This window comes from Sturnira hondurensis, unplaced genomic scaffold (genome assembly GCF_014824575.4).
Source record: "Sturnira hondurensis isolate 20B ecotype Veracruz unplaced genomic scaffold, ASM1482457v3 Scaffold0006413, whole genome shotgun sequence".
Classification (NCBI taxonomy): domain Eukaryota; kingdom Metazoa; phylum Chordata; class Mammalia; order Chiroptera; family Phyllostomidae; genus Sturnira; species Sturnira hondurensis.
The window spans coordinates 2,427,969-2,451,567 of record NW_028079044.1 but is presented as its reverse complement, the minus strand read 5'-3'; the positions used below and the strand labels follow the sequence as shown (position 1 = coordinate 2,451,567).

Here is a 23,599-nt window from a genome sequence, read left to right as displayed (position 1 = left end):
AACAGATGTGAGAACTCTCACTTACCCTGCACTGGAAAGGACTTAAGGTTAAAGCAAAATAATTTTTTAAAGATTTCATTTATTTATTTTTAGAAAGAGGGGAAGGGAAGGAGAAAGAGAGCCAGAGAAATATCAATGCATGGTTGCCTCCAGTGTCTCCCCACCGGGTCCCCCACTGGGGACCTGGCCCGCAACCCAGGCATGTGCCCTGACTGGAAATTGAACCAGCGACCCTTTGGTTTGCAGCCCATGCTCAATCCACTGAGCCACACCAGCCAGGGCAAAGCAAAATAATTTGTATTAGGCATGCAGGGGAGCTAAGGAATACTTCTCACATATTTTCTTTGTGAGGAGAATCTTTTGGTTAGACCACTACTGATTCTTTGTACCGATGAGGCTTTGAACACATGTTTATTCATTCACAAAATATTGAATATGTGCACACTATGTATCAGACCCTATTTTAGGTTGGAATGCAGGGGTGAACAAAAGGGGGAAAATTATGAAACGTACACTGTACTGATGCAGACACTAAAGGGATTTTAAAAGTATTTGATTCATCTGTGGATGGTGGGTGGTTTTGAGAAAAATCAAGTAGGACATTCCTGGGCGAGGAGAGAAAGGTAGTGATTTCCTGTAAGAGGGTCACAGACTTCCATGGTGAGAAGGTTGTGCGGGGGCCAGACCCTGGAGAGATTGAGAGAGTGACTCTTGTGGCTCCGTTCTGGGCAGAGGGAAGAATCAGGGCAAACATTCTGAGGGGTGAGCTTATCGGCAGTGCTCCAGAAATAGCAAAAAGGCCAGTGTTGCTGGAGCAAAGTGAGAGGAGATGGATCTAAGAAGTGAGGTAAGGTCAGGGGTCATCGCGAGAAGGAATTTGCCTTCCTGTCTCTGAACAACACAACTGTCACCAGATCATTTTCTGCAGCAGAAAGAAAATCCGCGTGGCTGTGCTCTCAGTGGGTGTTCAGAAATTGTCATTGCCTACCAGAATGCCTAGAGGAATGCTGCCAAATAGAACCGAATGACCCCTCTTCAGAGACTGACACTTCCCCACGTTACTACTCACCCCTTCAATGAAAGAGGAGTCATAGTAATCAGTAAAATTGTCAGCGTGAATGAATCATCTGAATGAGTACGATTCTTTTGACTGATGCTTCATCAACAACCAACTCACACAGTGACTGAGAAAAAAAAACTTTCACTAAATCAGTAGAATTTTCTGTGTGCTTGATACTTTTGATAATTTTGATTATGATTGAAGCAAGAATAGCTCCCATTTGTAAAGAACACAGACTATGCCAATTACTAGGAAAGTACTTTATGTTTATTTTTTAAGTTTGAGCTTCACTATAATTTTATTGGGGAGGTTTTTTTTAATTTGTGGTTATAGAATAACAAAGTTTACCACATTACGCATGTTTAAGTGTGCGTTTTATAGTGTGAAATATAGTCACATTGTTGTGCAACAGATCCCTGTAAATTCTTCACTTTGCAAAACTAAAACTCTCTTCCTACTAAAGAACTCTGTCTCTCTCCCTCCCCTGCCCCTGGTAACCGCTGTTCTGCTTTTGTTTGCAAATTTGACAACTTTGGATACCCCTATATAAGGGGAATCGTTCAGTATCTGTCATTTTGTGACTGGCTTATTTCACTTATGGACAGTTTTTTTCCTTTCTGATTTCTTTTTTGTTTGCTTTTATTTTAAGTTTACACATGAAGAAACTCAAGTTTAGAGAGTTTAATTTGCATAAAGCCATTTAGTTACCAAGTAACCCTGAAGACTCATGTCTAGATTTGGTACTAGAATTCACATGCTCAGCTACGACTAGAGCCGTTATTTCTCAAACCAGAATCCTCAGAATCTGTGGAAAGAGGGTGAGATATACAGGTTTATTCTTGGGAACCTTTGATATTTTCTTTTCTTTTCAAAAATTGCACATACTACTCAAGTTTGAGAGACACAGGGCCCAATGGACATGACTGAGCCTGTAACTTCAGGCTGGATTCGGCCTGGACAGTGTCTCAATGTCTCCTTGTCTATTACTGTGTTTGATACACTGACCTTTTCATTTCTGCATTGGGCTTAGATTTCGAACTGTCTCGCACATTTCTGTAAGATCCACTTGTGTGTATGGTGATTGAAGCGTTTGACCCAACACCCCAAACCGCAGTGGCAATGTTGATTCTGACCGTGCACTTGCCAAGCCCAGACGGCCCATTCATGCTGGTTTCTCATTCTTAGGGAAAGAAAACTTTTTATCTAATAGGGGAAAACCTGTTCTTCCTGGCTTCACCACCGGCACATTTTTAAGTCATTCGATGTCAGAAGAAGAATCATTCACCAGAGCCATCTTCTCTGCCAAGTGCTGCCTGTTTGTTCCTTACTTTTTTTAGAAAGAAAGCTAAGATAATTTTAAAATTGTTAAACATAAAAGAGAAACTTTGAATGGTTGGTAGGAAGTAAATAGAACATTTACAGCAACCGCACTTTCCAAACCGACGAAACCAGGACAGGCGGGCTGACAAATACACGTATATTTTGGGGTTTCACAGAAAAGACTATTTGATCAAGACTGACCTAGATATATAGGAATATATGTCACCCAAACAACTTGGGATTTTTTTTGGCATTTTAAATTTAAAGGGCAATTGTTGGCCAATTTTAATTTGTCTGATTTTTAAGTTTTTGAAGACAGATGAATAAGCTATCCACTACTGTAGGAGGAGTAATATGAGTATTAATTACTATTTGGAATAGTCATTATGAGACCTTTGGCATGCATAAATAAACAGTGGCACCACACTGAACTGAAAAGTGTAGCCAAGTCAGAGCATTTCTGTTAGCCAAAATTTTTTAATTTAATTCAGTAATCCATTCAGCAAATATTTTTGAGTGCCCAGCAGTATTTGAGGTTCAAGAAATACAGTCATTTACAAAACAGACAAAATCACTGCCCTTATAGAACTCCTCTTTTAGTCTTAAATCTTTTTTTCCTGTTTACAGATATCAGAAATATATCGGAAGGCTAAATCTCAAGTCTAAAAATCCCAAATTCTGTTTATTTGTGTCAGCATAGAATTATTCTCTTCCCAAGAAGTATATCTTTTGATTAAAGAACTGTTATATTTTTAAGGTGACTTAATTCCATGAAGGTGACTTAGTTATGTGTGTGGCCATGTTCTAAGAGTTCTCCGGGGACTCTAGCATTGATAGTTCATCCCCTGATGGTGCTAACCGAGACCTGTTTCCTGTGAATGTCCCCTTCCTGTTGCACGCACGTTTGTGGATTAGCTGGCTGATAGTAGTGCCACCTGGGTGGATCTTGTCTTCATACATCGAGCTCCCAGCACGCTCCGAATTCAGTCAGGGCTCTCTGTGACTTTGTGGTCTCTTTAGGGATCTAATAGGGGCACTCCCTTCTAGCCACGCCACCCCTGGCAACAGGAAGTAACAAATGAAATCCATCCCATTCCAGACCTCTTTGTCTGTGAAGAAGACAGCAGCTGAGAATCAGTTTTCCTCCCAGCTTTGTATCGGTGTTAGATTTGTATCAGTATTAGAAACGGATACAAAACTGGGCATCTTATTTCATTCTCCCCACAAGTTGGTGAATAGGTTTTATGTTGTTAAGGTCAGGATCATTTGACTTCAATAAAGTACTGATTTCCTGAATGATCTTTGTAGAGAGCATATCAGACTGAGAAATGCAGCTTAAGAAAATAGAAATCGGAACAAGAAACACGGTCGAGGTACAGAAGTGTTGGTTTCGTGGTATCTAGTACGAGGCTAAACCCATTTGCACTCAGTGTGGAGCAAGAGTTGGGGAAGGTGAATGGTGGTGGGAAAATGAAGCCCTTTGAAAACCGTCTCCTCTCTAGTGACCCCGAGTTAAAAGCATAATAGTACAACTCCTTGATATGAGTGATTTACATCTTCTCTTATGTATCTAGAGTATAAATAAAGTCTTTAGCACATTTTGCTATTTTTATATACTGCAATAATCCAACAATAACGAGTTATGGGATTGTGGAAAGAGTACATGACCCTATACCTGATAACATTGCATGGAACTAAGTGCACACCTCCCCACAGGTACACACTTATGCATAGTACAAAAGTGAGAAAATCTGAATAAGATAGGTGTATTACACCAGTGTCAAGATCCCATTTGTGATAATAGCGCTAAATTATTTTTCCAGCTGTTACCCTTAGGAGAAAGTAATAGGTCCATGGATCTCTCAGTACTTTCTTACATGTGAAGTAACAGTTATTTCCATCTTTTTAAGTTATAAACTTTCTACGAGAATACAGATTTTAAAAAAGACTCCTAAGCACCCCCCTTCAGCAGTGAGGTCCTGTGCTTCCTGTCCCGGACATGCTGGAACCATCCCTGTCCGGAGCCCTCGATACCAGTCTCCTGCTATGAACAAATATAAAAAGAATGGGTTGTGAGAAAGATGAAATGTGTTTTTTTAGTTTTGCTCAAGTCCTCTAAAAATGAGAAGCCCTAGAAAATCCAGGGCATTGAGTTGACGTCGGAATTAGAGATGTTTGGGGTCGTCATGATCCTCATAGTGTTGCTCATTAGTTTGCCGTGGGGTGGGCAGTGCCACATTTAGCCCTGAACAGTTTTATAGAATTAAGAAAGAAGAGCAATTCCTCCTTTCCTGAATTTAGATTTCGATTCTCCTGCTTTTAATACATCTAAATATGATTTAGAGAACTCAGAGCAGACTTCGTAAAACCTGTATATGTAAAGTTCCCAAATAAAAAGGTAACTAGATCACAGTATTGCATAGTTCGGATAAGCTTGTGGGTTAATACCTCTTTTAAAAATTTCATATATCTTTTAAAAACTCAGGCTTCCTAATAAAATATAAATATTTTTATTGTTCTGACTTCCATTTAGTTTTTTGTTTCCCTTCAGAAAGACGTACCTTTGGGTGGATGGATGGATGGATAGATAGACAGACCAGTCAGGTACTGTTATATGAATGTACTGTGGCTGAATTGTCTTTATAGGTACTGTTATATGTCTTTATAATTGTTCTAAGTCTTCAATCATAAACATAATATTCTGCATATCCTCACTAATTGCTATGTTTATATAATTTTTATTTTAACCACAAGCTATAAAATAAATTATTAGTGTTCTTAAGCAAAATACTTAAGACAAAATAAAGTAAAACTGGAATCCATGCATTGTGGGGCCTTAGGAACTAAAATACGGAAGGCTATTGGACACCGATGTCATGGTAAAGTCAGTCTTAAAGGTCTACTTAGATACTTTTACCAGTTTTCTGTTTTTAGATAAATCATCAGCTAGTGTATATGCAGCTCATAACTGTTAGACTGGAGTTCACTGTCTGTGAACTGTTTATATTCACAGACATTAGCATGATTTTATTTGGGCTTTCAGATCTTTTTTTTATGTTAGTAATATGGAGAAAAATTAACAAGTTCTAATAATGTCATATCTTATTTCTCCACTCCATTCTCAGAGTTGCCCATCGGCTGGCGTTATTTATTCATTGATTTCTGCACGTGAAGCGTCACACAGAGTGGTCTGGCAGTGAAAAAAAACGCTGAGACCGGGAAATGCAATAATGGGTCAGAATATTCACAACTGATGGTAGTACTTTATCACTTGCTCGGGTGGGAATATAGATCCGAGTTCTGGGGGAGAATAAAGCTGCTGACTCCAGGAGCTTGTTCCTAAAGTGGCAGACAGGGTTAGGAAGAGTGTAATGCACTCTGTCATAGAGGTACAGTATTTACCGGTTGCCGCTCCAAAGAAGGGCCGATGAACCACAGGAGGAGATGGGGGCCCTGGGGTAGGGAGGAAGGAGGTTTGAGGGAGCAGAACGAGAAAGTGAAGGGGCATCAGGAAAGCCTTTTCAGAGGTGTTGGCACATCCTTTGAAAGAGAGCTCCTGTTATTTTCTAACCTGGACTGGCTAGATGTAAACAAATTCGGCGTTTACAAGGAAGAACCTGCAACTATTTATAGGGAATGTATAAAAGAAATCTGGAGACATTTTGAAGGTGTGTGTGTGTTTGTGTTAGGGAAAGTGAAGCTATTGAATTTAAATTTACGAGTGATTTATTTTCCCTTCAGGGAGCTGGAAATCAAAGCTCTTTGGGAGACCTATGATGGACCCTGTAAGGAGAGGAAAAAAGAGCAAAAACTTGATTCAACAGGAAGGCGATCAGAAGTGTGCTGAAATGCAGCTATGAAAAGTACATTTAGGTGTTTGTGTAGGGTTTTTTTTGTATTGGATTTCAGAGTATGTAGCTCTGTGAAAAATAGCCAGTAATGCCTTTGACTGAGAATAAAATATACTGGAATTTTCTCATTAAAGTAAACTCTAAGTGAGTTTCACTAAAGCTAAAATACTGAAAACGTGATTATAAAGTCATAACACTAGTTATGTAATATGTGTGTAAGTTTTTCTTGTCCATTTGTAGTCACCCCCACAGTATAAACTCCATGTCAGTGGCTGCCTCTTAGAAAATAGGGATTTCAGAAAATGTGTTTGTGAAACATGCACTCAGTTCTATTAATCATCAATTTATGTTCTCTTTCTCTTTTTCTCTCTATTTCTCTCTTTTATAAATTCTTTTTGCTTTTCTCATTCTCCCCCTGTCTGTTTTTCCTATATTTCATTTATAAATAAATTTCATCTTCTTAGCCTGGCTTTGAGTAAGGTCTATAGGTTAGAACCATTTCTTTAAGAAGAACTGCCATTATTTACGATGATTAATTCCAGGCTATGAAAGAGGGCAGTTCCCTTTGAAGAAAGTCATGATTTGCATCTAAAGAAAGAATTTGCTGATGAAATAGTTTCACATTAAAGAGAAGCATGACTATTAATACACCGAATAAATACTTACTGAACACTTTCTGTAGGCCAAGAATGGTGTACAGAGGGAAATATTAAGCAAAATAGATGTGGGCTTTGCCCTTTTCGAATGTCAATCTAGAAACATTCTGGATAATTCCCCAAAAAATAAAACTAAAAGAAAGTTTAATGTCTATTTTTAGAATGTTTAAATTACTACTTTCCTGAAAGTTCCTTTATCCTTTCATCCAATAAAATTAGACACTGGAGGGAGAATGTGGAATTATTTGGTACACACAGCTACAGCCAAGAAGAACCCATCATTAGTGAGTGTTCAGGACTAGAACACTGGGAGGGAGGGATGGCAGTAGGTAGCATCTCCAAGGGCCCCGTGTTCCCTGCCAGGCCCACTCCCGGCCCACATTGTCCCTCCTGGAGAAGATGCAACCCAGCAACAGGACTCCTTCTGGAAACTGGAATTCAGGGCTGATTGCACAGGCAGGTACAGGGACCTCTTCTGTCCTTTTGTCACACTTGAGCACTTCTATTAAAAACAGAAGTGCAGTTAGAATGCTTTTCCTGATAGGGAATAGTACTGAATCCCAAAGAGCAACCATAAGAGACTCTCAAAATATATCTTCCAGACCACCCAAAATGTGATGTAGACATCATTTACCCAAAACATCAGAAATTAAGTCTTTAAATGTGCCTCTGGCAGTCAGTTCTACCTCACAGGGCAACACAACATATAAGCTGAGGCGCTTTGCTCTCACACATTCCAGTGAGTGTGCTCTGACAGCGTGAGTGCAGTGCACCATGGCCGGGGTAGGCTGTATGGTGAACACGTAGTAGTTCGTGCCCCAGAAGGTGCAGAGCCTCACTTCACCTCCTCCGGCCAAAGCACAGGGATCCCCTGATTCAGTGGCTGCCCAGCGATCAAAGTAAGGCTGCTGCACAATCTGTGGGCTGGGAAAGGAGTCTGGGATCCTGTTAGCCCTCAGCAAATGTTAGTAAGTGGAAGTCCAGAGAATCGTGGTGTGGTCAAACCCTGACAGCGGAAACCCTGAGGGTGCAGTGGCATCATTCACTCCGTGCCATTCCTGTTCAAGACCACACTTCTCGTTAGGTTTTGCAGAGTAGTACTGGGTGAAGTTAATATTTGGATTTCTCTCCTGGGTCGATATTAGGAGACCTTAGAGAGCTGGAAGGAGATGATGTTACAGTGAGATACTTCCTTTGTGTGCGCATCTAACCTCTTCTGTTTGAAGTTAATTTGATTTTGCCTTCATCGAAAAGGAGCCCTGGGAGATGATTTTTTATTACAGATATGCTGAACCATTCAGTTTCAAAACTTGCATACGGGAGGAAATTGAGGAGTCCTTGAAGACTGGAGCTTTTGGTGCATATCCAAATTTCACTTCAGATTGCTTTTCCTGACAAAAGCCCATGCCTCAAACAGTTCTGAAGGACGTTGCCTTACAGTCGTTTGGCAATTTAAGTGCACTGGTGAGATGTCCACCAGTTCATTCTACAATATGTCCACTGGATAGATGGCATTTTGGACTGCTTCCTTTCACTGACATTTCCCACCCGGGGGGTTCTGAGGTCCCCTTTGGTGTTCATTTGTTGACATAATGGAGAAGTAAAGGTGGACTATTCTTTATGGTAAACACAGATCTTCTATGAGTAGATTAGAGACTTATAAAACCCAGTGCTGTAAACACATGCCAGGAAAAAACTATGGGAGGCTGTTTTTGCATATGCAACAACACAAATAACAAACAATATAAATAACAAAATGTTTCAATAGGAAATATGTTTTGTTATGCGATAATATGATGCCATATCTATTCATATAATTTTTCAGGTTAGGTTACAATAAAAAATCACTGAATTATTAGCCACGTATTAGCATAAAAACTCTGATGAAAGTTATTTCTTTCTTTATGGAAGAGGCAGTGCCCTAAATACACTCATTCTTACTGGGCCAATCATCTTATATTCTATGAAAGGCAGTGAAAGGTCATTGGTTGCTAGATTCACTAGAGCTGTGGGTGTTATTTCCTTACCCGCAGGAAACACTGGAAGAGTTTATTAGGGAAGTTAATCCTTGTGCTTGGTCTGCGGCTTAATGACCAGCCATCTTTCATGTGCAGAGCTGCAGACCAGTCCAATGGGGAAAAATTAACCTGCTATTTCTGCCTCGTAATTTCAAAAGCAGCTTTTGTATCAATGTGCACTCACTTTCTTCCCTTTGTATTTTGCAGATTGTGCTGGCCCAGGGGACAGGTGGTGTGTGATGGTTAGGACACAGAAGTGAGGGTTGAGGAGCCAGGTCATCTGGGTTCAGGTTTCCCCAGTTCCTCGCTCTGTGGCTGTGGCTTGGTTGGGCTAAGTCCTTTTAGCTTTCTCCTGCTCGGTTTCTTTTCTTTAATTTTTTTATTGTTGTTCAAGTACAGTTTTCTCCATTTCCCCCCACCTACCCCTCTACCCAATTAATCCCCTCCTCCCACCTTCAATCTTACCCCACTTTGGGTTTGTCCATGTGTCCTTTATCTGTGAAATGGGGATAATGCTAGCAGCTACACATGGGGTTATCAGAATAAAAGTGAAATTAGAACATCCCTACAGAGTTCTTTGTGCAATTCCTAGTACTCTGAACCTATCAAATTAATGGTAGCTATTATGCAGATAAGAAACTCAAATATCAAGAAAAGCTAAATTCTCCATTATTTTTTAGAAACTACTTAGTTTCACATTCTTTTGGGGATCCAGCTCTAATGAGCAGCCATTTCATTCCTAATCTTTACTTGCATGTAATATGAACTAAAATATTTAGTCCATATTTAATTGTGAGCATCCAAATGCAAACCTACCTTATAGGATGTTTTTATTTCTCACAAACTAATTACAAATTACCACCACCGCACAACTGTGGGTAAGACATTTCCCATTCAGGCCTTATTTTTGAGACTCGGGAGGCCGAGATCCATGTGTCCACTTTTGATTTGTAGAATTATTTTTGCTTCTATCTGTTCCTCCCTTCTAACATCTATGGAATGTGTGTGTCCCCGACTCCCTCCCTCAGTTTTCGGGCTCCTCAAGGCCAGGGGCTGGACCCCTATTTATTGTGACATCTACAGTCCCTGGCCCTGCCCCGGACCCAGCCCTGACATGAAGTCCACAAGCTGAAATTTTCTCCCCAGTCACCATCAGATCTGATACATATTTCAGATATGGATATAACAGTACATTTTAGATTCGCCATAAAAGTGCTTTTATATAATCAAGTTTATATCAATGAAAATAAAATATATCAATGTTTTATTTTATATGACAGGCTAAAAATACTGTTACACTGAGAGTGAATGACGACAGTTTTTATTCCCATCGATCGGATGAAATATCTGAAAACCCAAATCCGTATGATTAAAGGTGGAGCTGAAACTAGAACTAAAATGTCTTAGTATTTTGGAAATCATTTAGTCTAATATCTAATAATTTTCATCTACTGACAAAGTGAAGAACCCTGAAGATGAGTGTAGAATAGAAAAAAATACTTCTCATAGACCTCTCTGTTCCCCACAGGTCGTCAGTGCCCAGTCATCTGTTAGAACTCATGTGTTGGGATTTCATGAGTTCCACTAGCTGTGTGGCTTTAGGAGAGTGACTTCCGCTGCCCGAGTTTTGTTCGTCATAGCTGAAAATAGAGGCGCATAAAAAACCTTCCTTGGAGAATTGATGTGCTCCTCAATGATAATGCCTGCAGTGCACACCAGCTGGTACATACGGGACATTGATCAGCAACAGCTATTGTTATCATTAACAATGAGATTGCTAATGTCATCCTCATAAGACTAAATAAGTCTATTTTTACAAAAGAACACAGTAAGAGATAGATTTACAATAACAGAAAAAGCCAGTCCAGACAAGAAAGACCTTTGTATTTAAAAGAGAAAATAATGCAATTAGGTACTTTTTGCCCCAATTGTGTTGGAAAGAATGTCTGGCAGCAGGGGTTGGTCCAGAATCATATTTATCACCTGCCTGGTGTCGACCTTGTATTTTAAGCATCAGAAATCCTTATAGACATATAGACAGCCCTTCCATTGTAGATGTGTGGGGATAGGAAGGATATAAAAATATGCAATTTAAAGAAGATGTGCAGAGAAAAATGTAAATTATTTATTAATTCTGGTACTAATCTTGTTCTTAATTTCCCATTCCTGCAAAGGGCATTTTGAGAGCAGGTGGTATAGAAACTTTCCAACTTTAGACCATTCATTTTCTTATTGTTTAAAAACTACTTCAAGTAAATAGTTAGTCAACTCAGACTTTGAATTCTTGATGAGAGTGTTTTCTTCTTCTTCAGGGAGAATTTCTCTTTTCTCCTACCCCAGGATCTGGGGGAGGAATTTCCTGCCTTGAAGGCTTTCTGGGAGGTCCTCTCTGGCCCCTCTGTGACACCCCTCATCCAGCCTGGTCTCTAACTGTCATTTATGGACTGAAATGTAGCTATTGTTTGGGTGTGGTGTGAGCGTGCAGCCCTCAGGTGGTGGGATTTTGAGGTTGCCTTCTTGTTCAAGATCCCAGAAAGCCCCGTGCCTGGGCTCCAGATCTCTTCTGGTCCCTTGGCTACCCTACTATTTCGAGGTCCACCTGGGAAATCTCAGGTGGACCTAGAAGGCTTTGCAGCCTTCTGGAGTCTCTGAGGCTTCACTGGCATGTGCCTTCTGTCGTTACCACCTCTACCCCGAGGCCTTGGTGGGCAGAGCATCCTTCCGCAGCGAGGGCTTCCCTGAGTGGTTTTCAGGTTCCCAGGCGACTGTGGTGCCAGTGCCAGCCTTTTCTAAATTCTCAAGTCATATGTGGATGGTCAGTCTTCTTCGGGTTCAGCTCTGCTGAGGAGGAGGGCCGCTCCTTTGGCCTCCCTTTCCTTTGTTTTGTGCCCCTGCTCTGAGTGTCCCCTACCCGCTGCCCCGAGCATTTGGACGTCTTCTCCTTCCTGTGTGGCAGGATCCATGCCCTGGAGGGGTATCTGCTGCTCTGCGGCTTGTTCTGATTCTTGGGCACCTCCCAACCTGCGCTAAACTGTTAAAGTGCACAAATCCCTTGGAATGTTTTCTTTTTCCTCTAAAATGTCACTTTACAAATAAAAATAAATGTTATAATCTCACTAGGAACTTAAAAAATTGTGTCAGACCTGAAACTGAGCAGGAGTATGTATTTCTCAAATATGTTCAGCCATAGATTTAGTGGGTAGGGAATCAAGAGACAACAAAGAAAGTGATATACTTCTCTAGATAGCAGTACCCTGTGATCATTAGGAATTATGATTACAAGTGACAAAATTGCATGGACTTCTAACAAATTTTATTTCCATTGTATCTGAGAATGTAATTACCACTTCTTTTTCTGGCCTTCTCAAGACCTGGAAGACCTAGTACAATTTTCTTCATACCAAGTGTGTGTGTGTGTGTGTGTGTGTGTGTGTCTGCATTCACATTTAGATATTTAGTTTTAGATATTTAATATATATAATGTATAAATATTATATATATATAATTGATTTTTAGAGTTGTGCTTCTATTCTTTTAAGCATCACCACTGGAAACATTTTATATTGTGACAACATAAACTAACATCAGCTGGATTTTTTAAAGAGTTTAAAAAACCAATCCTTGGCCCTGGCAGGTGTGGCTCAGTGGGTTGAGTGTAGGTCTGCGAACCAGAGGGTCACCAGTTTGATTCCCGGTCAGGGCACATGCCTGGGTTGCAGACCAGGTCCCCAGTAGGTGGAATGCGAGAGGCAGCCACACACTGATGTTTCTCTCTCTTTCTCCTTCCCTCTTTCTAAAAATAAATAAATCTCTTAAATATATATTTAAAAATATGTATCTTATATTCTACTTTCAGGTATTTTTGCCTTTGATCCTTCCCCTCAATACTCTGCTTCCAGCCCATGTCTTAACCCTCCTTTCTCTCTGAAAGATTATTTTCCCAAGACCCAACCTTGCTCTCTCTCTTCCTCCTCAAAGATATTATTATAGGCCTGAGAAAAACATCAGTAATAAATGTTACACAGTTGGGCCATTAAAGCTTTTGTTTGTTTGTTTTTTAATTTAGTAGTAAGCCAGATAATCAGAAATCTGAATGCATAGATAGCATGAACTGGTCACAGTGATTACTTGAAAGCATCCATGTATTAGATATGATATAAAGGCTTTATTATGAATCTTGTATTCTTTTGTTTATAATTCTTTATGATTCTCTAGCTTCATCATATAGTTATAGTCTTGGTCATACTAGCTAATTGATACAGAAGTACTAGTTACAGTTAGTTTAAGAACACTGTGAGAAGCAGAGGATTCTACTGGCCTTTTAGTGCCTGTGAGCTGTTGAATTCATTATTATTTATTCATTACTGTTTTGTAAAAATGTCTTGAGTGAATAGTCTAGTTTATAAAGTTGATCTTTAGATTGATTGGTGAATGTCAGAGAGATTTTGCAGTGTCAAGTCAATATGGCTCTCAAGGTGAGTTCAATAGCGAGTCATATATATATATATATATATATATATGCACACACATAGATATGTAATACATATATATAAATGACTTGAAATTTGGACTAGTTTCTGTTAAAGTTTATGCAAAGATCTTTATTCTTGGGTTAGTAATTATTAACGTTACAACACTGTCAGGTTAAGTGGGGCAGCACAGGTTAGGTGGGGATAAAGCTGGATTGCGTCACCTGCGAGAGGCGCAGCATACTTCCAGATAGTGCTAAGAACAAAGACCTTGTCTCTCCACTGCCTATGTTTGAAACTTGGTTCTGGTACTTACTGTGTGAACTTGGGGACTCTCCACCAGAGTCACCATATTGAGTGGCTCCACAGACACTGTCGTCTGATGAGAGGACCCCAGAGACTCCTGTGGCAATGAGCCTGTTCCGTTTCAGCACGTGGTCCTCAGGATTAAATGAGTCCAGTGCATCAAACCGTGTCTGACAAGCTCTGTGTCAGTATTAATATCCTTTGGGTCAAAGTGGTTTCATTAATGACTAGTACATCTTAACTTTAACAGTGTTCTAATTTCAATAATATCTAATGGTTTCCCCCAGAAAAACTACTTTTAATTACTGCATTTGTTCTAATAAATAGGTTTCCAATAGATTAAATTGGGTTCTTAAATCCTAAAAAAAAATACTATATTGCAATGCTGTACTTGACTGTATTAGAGCCTGAGGCAAAGGGAACAATCAGTAATACTGATCCTATTTTTACTTAAAATTTTATTCATTATGAACTTTTTTTGCTTTAAGTTAAAAACACTGCATTGAAATATTATTTGTCTCAATTACTAAGTTTTTAGCAATTTTCCTCCCCCTTATTTTTTTTGCATCCAAGGTGAGTGCCAGACAGTGAAATTAGCACAACATAAGCCTGACACCAAATCAGAGCAGCATAGGACAGCCATAAGAACAACTATTCAGAAGGCCAGAGAGAGAGAATGGGATGGAACCTGCGGGAGATTTTTTTTTTTTTTTTTGCCAGTAGTGTTAAGAAAGCCACAGCTAGTCAAATGAGCTACTTGGTAGAAGAAGAGAAAAGACATAAGGCATCCCTTTACTTGATGAATTTGGGATGAGGTTGAGAAAATGTGCCCAGGAGCGGTGCTGACTAAGTAGACAGGAATCAATCAGCCCACATCCCATGGGATGATGGGTACCATAAAAGCCACATCTACGGGCCTGGAATCAGTTACATGTTGAACTGCATTCCTGCTCCGTCATCTATTAGTTATACTATGTGGACAAGATCGTTAAATTTCCTGAGCCTTAGTATGAAGATAAAGATGCCTACTTCCTCAGATTCTTATGACAAATAGGAGAGTTTATGTAATGTAGTTAAATAAGTGTGGGGCACCTAGAAAGTGCTTAATGATAGTTATTTAGTGGTGCTATTATAATTCAAATGAATATAAATCACTCTTGGCCTTTTGACTAAGATCAAGTGTAGTATCTGTTCTTATCAGTTTAATAACTAACATTATATCCAGCTAAGTAGGGCAATTAGCAGTAAGTGGGTATAAACAGCCAACCAGAATGGACTATCTGTTGGGGTGCCTTGGGGTGTATTGGGGTGCGTAGTACTGGGTTGGTGTAGAAGTACCTGAAGAGAACCCATGTTCATTTAGTCACCCAAGAAATGGCTGCCCTCACCTTGGATCGACATCTATACGCTGATGAAACCCACCCCTCTTCATTTCTGAACAGAGCAAGAAATTGGCCCCAAACAGAGAGGAGCCATATGGGCCAGCCACGAACCGGGTCACCCAAGAATGCAGGGAGCCTTCAGTAAACCCGCAGAGAAAGAAGCTACTTTTAGAGAAAATGTGAGCAAGGCTGACTCAGGAAATCGTTCTTACAGAAAGGGAAAAGGTCTGGGCCACATGTGGGTTGGCAGAGTGTGGTGACGACCTGAGGGACGGAGCCGGTGGCAGTGACAACTGCAACAGACCCTCCCTCCACACAAGGCTGAATATTCATATCTTGTTGACAAGTAGGCCGGTGTCATTCATCTTGAATCACTGCAAATACATTCTGATCCTTATTTTCTCAAATAGTGTTTAATTTTTTTAAACTCTCTAATCTTCTCCTCATTTTATAGTACTACTATGTGTGTGTGTATGTATGCATTCGTGTGTATACATATTTCAGTGGATTTGGGACTTTTCAGAGCCCAGAAAATATCTCAGCACATTTTTTTGTTTCCAGTTTTCATAGAAAGCCTATCTGGTAAACAATGCTTATACCATATCTAGGTTCCTGGCTCCATTGTTTTAAAAAACACAGCTGTCTGGATATTTGATCTAGAGTCTCAGTACCTGCTGTTGCCATTTAAAAGTAATCATTATTCAGTATTTCTTAATTAAAGTGAGTAAATATTATATCTTTCAATCACTTATAACATAGAGTTAGACTGATCTCCATGAGAAAAAAAATATGAGAATTTAACATAAGACTTCCCTTGTTGTCCTTAGTAGCCAATTGACTTTTGTGAACAATCCAGAAGTTTAAGCATCCTTTCCTCCTCTGAAGCAAGAAGATCCCATTTCTTTCTCTGCTGAGACTGAATCTTTTCCACCTGCTCCATTCATGGGCTGCCTGACATAGGATCCAGCATCCCTTTCATCCTGCACACCAAAGTCCGTTTTTCTTAGATTGTGTGGGAGTTGGCCTTTATATTTTTTATTTTAGTGAATTTCTCTTGGCAAAGGACATGTTCCTGCCCAGGAGCTGATTGAGCTTCCGGAGAGCCAATATGTTTTTCAGTTCTCCAATATAAGTGCTGCCAAGAATTTCCTAACCTGTGCCATGAGAAATTCAGCAGCACATGAAATCCCATTCATTAAATAAACAGTTAACTAAGCAACCCTTGGCAAAAGGCACAACCCATCTGACATTTGAAGCACTTGAGATTTTGCAAAGGAAATAATTAAAGAATGCATTAAGAATAAATACCCCAGTGTTTATTGGTCATAAGAGAAAAATAACAGTTCTCAATACAGAGTCTTTATACTTTTTAGGGTCCTTGAAGTTAAAAATGAAAAAACAGTTATTTATGCTTAATTTTCAACAAACCTAAAGAGGCTACATACCCACTGTTATTAGCACAAGACAGACAAAACAACAATTTGCAACAGGCTAATTTTGTCCACTTAGTATGATTACACAGACTCTCATTTTGTCATTTAGATGCCTTTAATAAATTTAAAATAATCAAACTAAGTGTCCCTTAATAAATGCTATTTTTAGAAAATGGAATCTTTTAAAAGTAGAGTTCATGAAAGACAGTGTAATTGTGAAATTTTGAAAATATTCCTATAAACATTTAGATTTGAGGTAATTCACGGAATGCTTCTTAGCTTCTTAAAGAAATAATCATGTATTTACTTGTAAATTTACTTAAATAACAAGCACTCCCCTCTTAAACATTTAAGATCTTACACACTTAAAACCATAATAGTAACACTAATGGCTGCTCTTTACACAATGCCCAAGACCAAGCACTTAGTATATTATGTGCTGAAATAATACTACAAAATAAGTATTAATAATCTCATTTGATAAAGAGGGAAACTACTTCTGAGAAACTAAGGAACTTGCCCAAAACAGTGTAACTAGTTAAGTAGCTGAGCAGGAATTCAAACCTAGGAATGCAATATATGCAAATGTAGCAATGCAATGCATTGCCTTCATAAAATAATATTAAAATTACAGAGCAAATTTTTACACACAGCTTCTCAGGAACAAGTCTACTTTGTCAAATCTTTTCATCACAAATGCTAACAAAAGCATTGGCTATCTTGTGTGTCAGCTTTCCTGTTTGTTCTCTTTGAGGGCTTTGAGGTGTGATTGGAAAGAGAAGGCCAGCAGCTAGGGCGAGAAAGGGAAATGCATGCACTCTGAGTACAGGGATCACAAATTAGACAACCCAATTTGAAATCTTAGGTTAAGGAGGCTTAATAAGAGTCCTACAGTTTTTATTGCTGAGAGAAACTTAGCTGCCGTAAAAAAGAGCCCCATCAAAGGAAAACCAAGAAATTAAAGAGTTTATTCCTGGCTCTGGAGACAGGCGTTCAGATTCCTTCTTGTTTACTACTTACTGTTTCACACTACTACCTGTGTATCTTTGGGCACGTGGCCTTGCCTGTTGAAGACAGCTACATTACAGTGGAGTCAGAAGGTGCTTTGCTGTCCCCTGGGCCGAGTCACTTGCCTGGCCCTCCAAATCTCTTCCACTGAGCGGCTACCCACTTCTGGTATTTTGATGCAAGAAGCTCTATGGGACCTTGTGATTATTGAAAAGAATTAGTGTGTTAATTCACTTTTTTCTTTCCTCACAAATACTAAATAATATAATTCTCTGGTATGAGGCTGGATTCACTGATGTGTTAAAATCAAAATTATTGTATCATTTATGGATTATAACTTTACACGTTATTGAAATGAGATGAGTGTCATTTTACACCAGTGCTCTAATTCCTGAGCTGCAGAACCATGAGTGTCATTGTAAACAAGATGCAATTTCCTTTTGCTACGTAAAAGTTTAAGTGAATTTGAGTGAATAATATACCACCAGCTTTGGCTTGCTGCATTTTGGAAAACTGGATTAGAGCAACTTCAGTAGTTCTGTTATGTATGTTTATCTTATCCATGCAGAAAACAAAAACCTCTTTATTATACAATGCATACATATTATTAGAATAATTAATTTAAATGGCTTGGTAGGAGGGGACTAACATGTATCAGACTATATTATCAAGCTATGATAATTAAATTAAATAGAACTAGATCAAGGAAAAAAGCAGATTAATGAACCAATAGAATTTACATGAAAAAAGCCTGTATATGTAAATATTTAATATTGGGTTGTCTTTACAAATCAGTAGAAAAAAAAGGATTATTCAAAAATCATACTGGCTCAAATAGGTAACTGTTTGGGCAAGGGGACCTATTTTGTATTTTCCCTTTATAAGAAGAGACAAGTATTTTCAAAAAAATTAAAAAGTTATACATACAAACACATAAATTTAAGTAATATTTTACATGAAAATATGTTTATCTGATCCCTCTTCGTGGAGGACTTTCCAACCTAAACAATGTAACAGCCACAGTCAAATGTTAAACTTTTGTCTTGTCTTAAACAACATACAGCATGTTGTTTCAGGTCAGTGGGAAGAGGACCGAATGCGCAGTAAGTAGTGTTATACCTGTCTCTATATCTATTTATATATAACATCTCCATGCATACTTGTGAACGTGCATATACTAAGTGGGGTAGTCTATAAAACAGCCACGCCCTTGGAGTGATGTGATATTAGATAATGAAGGGACCTTCTGAGGTCACGAGGCCAAGGATGCAAAAGGACGTGTTAGGTGATCTGGGCATAACATTTGGTGCCACTGTTTTATTTTCAGTTTAAAGATATCAATCCTGGTTCATAGGGAAGTAAGTTCTCTTAAAATAATAATTTTGGCTATTTTTTCTCATTGAAAGTGGCAGACAATTAGAACATTTTTGGATAAAACAGGCATGCATTGCCCTTACTAGCAACTTCTGTCTGCCTGGAATAGAAGCTTTAAACTCTAATTTATTGGGTGTTACTTTCTGCAAGATCCTGAAAGACAGATGCTGAAAATATCTTCATCAGTTAGTTGGAAAAAAAAAACAGTAAACATAGCGAGTTTATTGTTCCTAGTTAACTTTTTCAGTGTCTTTCTAAATGCCATTAGTGGGGGAAATAACTTCAACATTTTTTACCCTCGAGACTTTTATTTTTACGTTTGAGTATTAGCTTATTGTGAAGCTAACACAGTTTTAAAGTTAGAATTGCCTTTAAGTTATGGTTCCCTTTCTGCCGTGTTGCAGAAAAGAGGGCTGCCCGTTTGTAATTGTTCTCATAATCCTGCATCCAGGGCATAGATGGTTCATCGTTCTATTTACTTGAACCAAGTTGAAGGCACTGGACCCTGAAGTCCCGGGTACTTGTTCACGATCAGAGCTCAATGCCAACTGAGACAGTCCCTTAGCTGATCTGGGCCTCACTCTCCTCAGCTGAAATTAAGAGGATTGTTCTAATTTTCAGCCTTTTTAAAAAAAAATTTGGCATCTCAAATTTCACATTACCGACAATAGTGGTTTATTTTTCTTCAGTTTTTTCCCCCAAAGTGTTACTGAATTACTGATTCTTTAATGGGAGAAAAATCAACAATCCTATTTAATGGAACTTGAGGGGTTTTTTTGCCATACCCGTATGCCACTGAAAGCCTCATTAAATGGAGCTGTTCAGGCAGGGCCTTTTAGCTCCATAGCTAACTTGTACAGATGGTGTTCAATGTTGTCTCCGTAACTTGAGTCAGGCCACTGATGATGGAATGAGGAAAGGACAAATGCAAGAAGGTCTTTGTCTTTTGCCTTTATTTTTTTTATTGATAGGATGTTATTTGATCATATGCAATTGGAATTAAGCAAAAAGATGTATTTTATCTGCATTGCTTAGACAATATTATTTTTCCTGTCCAAATTTCAACTAATTTTTGGTTTTAAATTAAATGAGTTACATTTTTCTTTATTGAGAAATGATGCTATTATAGTTTGTTATTACATTCTATAGTTAATTTTTTGGTATAGAGAAAGTTCTAATTTAAGTGAAAATTTGTTCTGCCTGATATCTGTACATACTCTCTAAATAGGATTAAATTGTGGATTAAAAAAAAGGCATCTCTCTCCCAAACTCCCTAAAAAAGCCATGTTATCTTTCAAAATGCCTTATGTAACTCTTCTTATATTAGGATTTGCACAATGCTAACTATTGTTTTTAAAGAGGTACCGGGATACTTTGTACTGTGCTTGTGCATTTCCTATACATTCCTTCCTTTCTGCCACCTCTTCTCCACAGCACCCCAAATGTCAGTCCCTACAACTGGGCTCACATTGGCCACAAGTAGACATACTGAAATTACAGATGATAGAGTCTGTGGTGTGACATTCTCAGAAAAGCTAAAATCCCATTAGTCCCTTAGTCAAATTTCACAAACATTTCTTTTCATTGTTTACCTTTTTTCTGTTCTACACTATCAGTGGAAGAAAGTTTAATTTCCATAGGAAACTCAATCTTGGGTAGAAGGAGGGCAATATCAAGTGCAATGGCTTAAAAAAAATGGCAACAACCTCTACTCTGTCTGTTTATGTTGTCATGATGGGAGAGACATTGGAGAAAATCTGTTTGATTTTCTACCTTTTAAAATTATATAATAACCTTTTTTTTCTGGCTATAGCCCTTTCTTGTTGGTATACCAAGTCTATAAGTGCTAAAATTTATTTTTAGACCAAGACATTTTTCAATTCAAAATGAGTAAGACCATCTGTGTGTCTTAACCAAGAACTCTCTAATTTAATGTGTGAATATTTTTTTCTGGGCATGATAACAGGTTTGATATACTTCATATAAATATATGTACAGTGGATAATAAATAAACTGTGTGCATTTATGTGTGTCCACATGTAATTCACATGTTAGCAGCATGTGAGGTCTGTCTTGAAAGTATCCAGCCATGCAATATAAAAATAGAGGCATTTATTAAAGAAGATACACAGGGCAATGATGCACCGGTCCTCTTCAAAGTAGGCACCTTGGGATCTCACAGGTTCTCCCAATCACCATCAGCTGCCCTCTTGTATTTTCCGGAATCTCATAAACGTCATGTTATTCCAAATCTCATAAAATCTTACAAAGGTGATTTTGGGAAAAGCCACAAGTCGCAGGACACCAAATCTGGACTGGAAGAGAGCTAAGTCACCTGGGTGATTTGATGTTTTGCAAAAACACTCTGACAAGACATGCAGCACGAACAGTTGTGTTGTCATGATGAAGCTGCCAATCACCAGTTGCCCATAGCTGCAACCTTCTGAATCATCCAAATAGTTTCCATGAAGGAATGTTCAAGCTTAACACAGAATATGATGCAGATTCATTGCTCTACTTGCTCAGTCATTTTCAGTGTCACAGCCACACAGTACACATGCTCACTCAGTTGCATCTACCACCCCCTCTGACTAGTACAGTGAAGTTGTCGTTGTTCACTCATGCTTATCCCAGTGCACTCTCCTTGGCTGCAAAGAGACATCAGTGTCACAAAACCTGTTCTTATTATATTAACAATGGTTGGACTTTTTCCAGACAGATCTTGTATATACCAATAGCAAATTATTAAGAGAAATTAAACTGGTTTATTTTTAGTGAGCCATGTTCTTCTGTTATACCGGACATATTCACAAGGGAGAGGTTGAAATTATATTTTCTTCACTACCTTACCTAACAAGTACTTATCTGATTAAATTGAAATTGTGGGGATTGAAGATTAATTTCAACATAGCAAATAAGTTAGTGTTGGAGATGAAAGTTATAAAACAGTTTTGAGCTCTTCCTTATCTGGGTCATGACAAAACAAATGCAATTTATTTCTCAGTTGTTGAAGTGGTCCTTGTAATATTCACTCACTGACTAGCTCTTGGTTGTGTTTTGAAATAAGCATATTACTATAAATAGATGGTGTGCAAACAGATCACAGAGAGGAGAAAAAAGGAATTAAATTTGGATGTTTGAAATATTCTCATCATGTCTTAATAAAGTACAACAATCAAATGCATTGACAACAAGCAAAAAATAAAACAAAAGCAATAGTCCCCTTAGGTAGTTTTTAAACCTCATGGAATTTTAGGATATGTGTATGTATGTGTGTGTATATATCCTGAATGCATATGTGTGTGTATCTATATATATGTATCTATATATATGTATATGCATATATATCATGAAATACCTGTTGAAAAACTACATTATGGTGCTGCAAACAGAGAAATAGTCCCTCTGCTTAAATCATTCTTGAAGAGACAGTTTAATTAAGAGGCACATGAAAAATTCTATGAATATTTTATTCAGTTAGAGATATTTTAATGAGGACAAATGGAAAGAAAATACTGGCTTTGGAGGAATCCATGTAGCTGATAACAAGGTCATCCTTCTGCAAGGTAGCAAACAGCTATTTGATTGTGAATCTCTTATTTAGCAACTGCTATAAAAATACCAAGTGAAATTTCCTGTTGAGATGCTAAGGCAAAGTTTGAGGTTAATACCATTGCAGTATTAGACATGGTCATGATACAAGACTTTCAATGAACTCGGGGGCCCCACATATTTAGTTACAAAATAAGACAACACAATCTATTTCCCATGATGCTTGTGAGAAGTAAACACATAATACATATAAATCTTCTGTAACAGAGACTGGCCAAGAGTAAATGCTTCATCAATCCACACTGACTCTGGTTGTTGTGGTCGTGGTGGTAGCATCGTTGCCACATGCCACAGAAGCCCTCTCAGCTCCGAGGATGGCTACTTCCCAGGTGTATTTCTTGGCCAAGCAACCTCACCTGTAGAGAAAGCCTGCTGTGTACTTCAAACTATGATGTAACTGTCAGGATGGATAAGGAATCCCCAATCTGCTTTGATCTCCTTGACTCTGCTGCTCTATCAGTTGCTTTAAAACATTGACCAGTTATCTACTCTGGGCCATGGTAGCTGTTACCCTTGTTACAATATTTATATTCACTGTAGGAATAATAATACTGTTATTCCTAAATACACCAAAGCGTATGGAACACCAGCTACTATTTACTTGAGCACTTACTCTGTGCCAGGCCCTACTCTTAACACATTCATTGAAATATAATTTATTTTTTATAATAACCATAATGTGGTAGACAATATTATTTTTTAAATAATTTTCTTTTCTTTTTTAAAGATTTTATTTATTTATCTTTAGAGGGGAAGGGAAGGAGAGAAGGAGAGTAATATCAATGTATGGTTGCCTCTCGTGAGTCCCCTGCTGGGAACTGGCCTGCGACCCAGGCATGTGCCCTGACTAGGAATCAAACCTCAATTCTCCGGTGGCTCTCGCTCAATCCACTGAGCTATACCAGCCAGGGCAATATTATTCTTTTTTACAGATAAAACTGGGCCTTTGCGAGGTTGAGGAATTGCACAAAGTTATAGGGTTGAAAGTTAGTGAGCCGAAATCCTCTCTGAGATTTCACTTGAGAACAAGATTCCTAGTCCTCACTTGTTACTGTTCCTAAGAATGGAAGAGAAAACCAAGACTCAGATCCAAATGAGTCATCTGTGTTC

The 23,599-nt window shown here is 38.6% G+C and overlaps 1 protein-coding gene and 1 pseudogene across 23 annotated transcripts in view; both read left to right on the top strand.

Moving 5' to 3' along the window:
* The window catches only part of NRXN1 (neurexin 1), a 1,091,189-nt gene that overhangs the window by 448,056 nt on the left and 619,534 nt on the right, over positions 1-23,599 (top strand). The gene's annotated exons all lie outside the window — the stretch shown is intronic.
* LOC118989047 (uncharacterized) lies at positions 14,829-14,962 on the top strand (annotated as a pseudogene).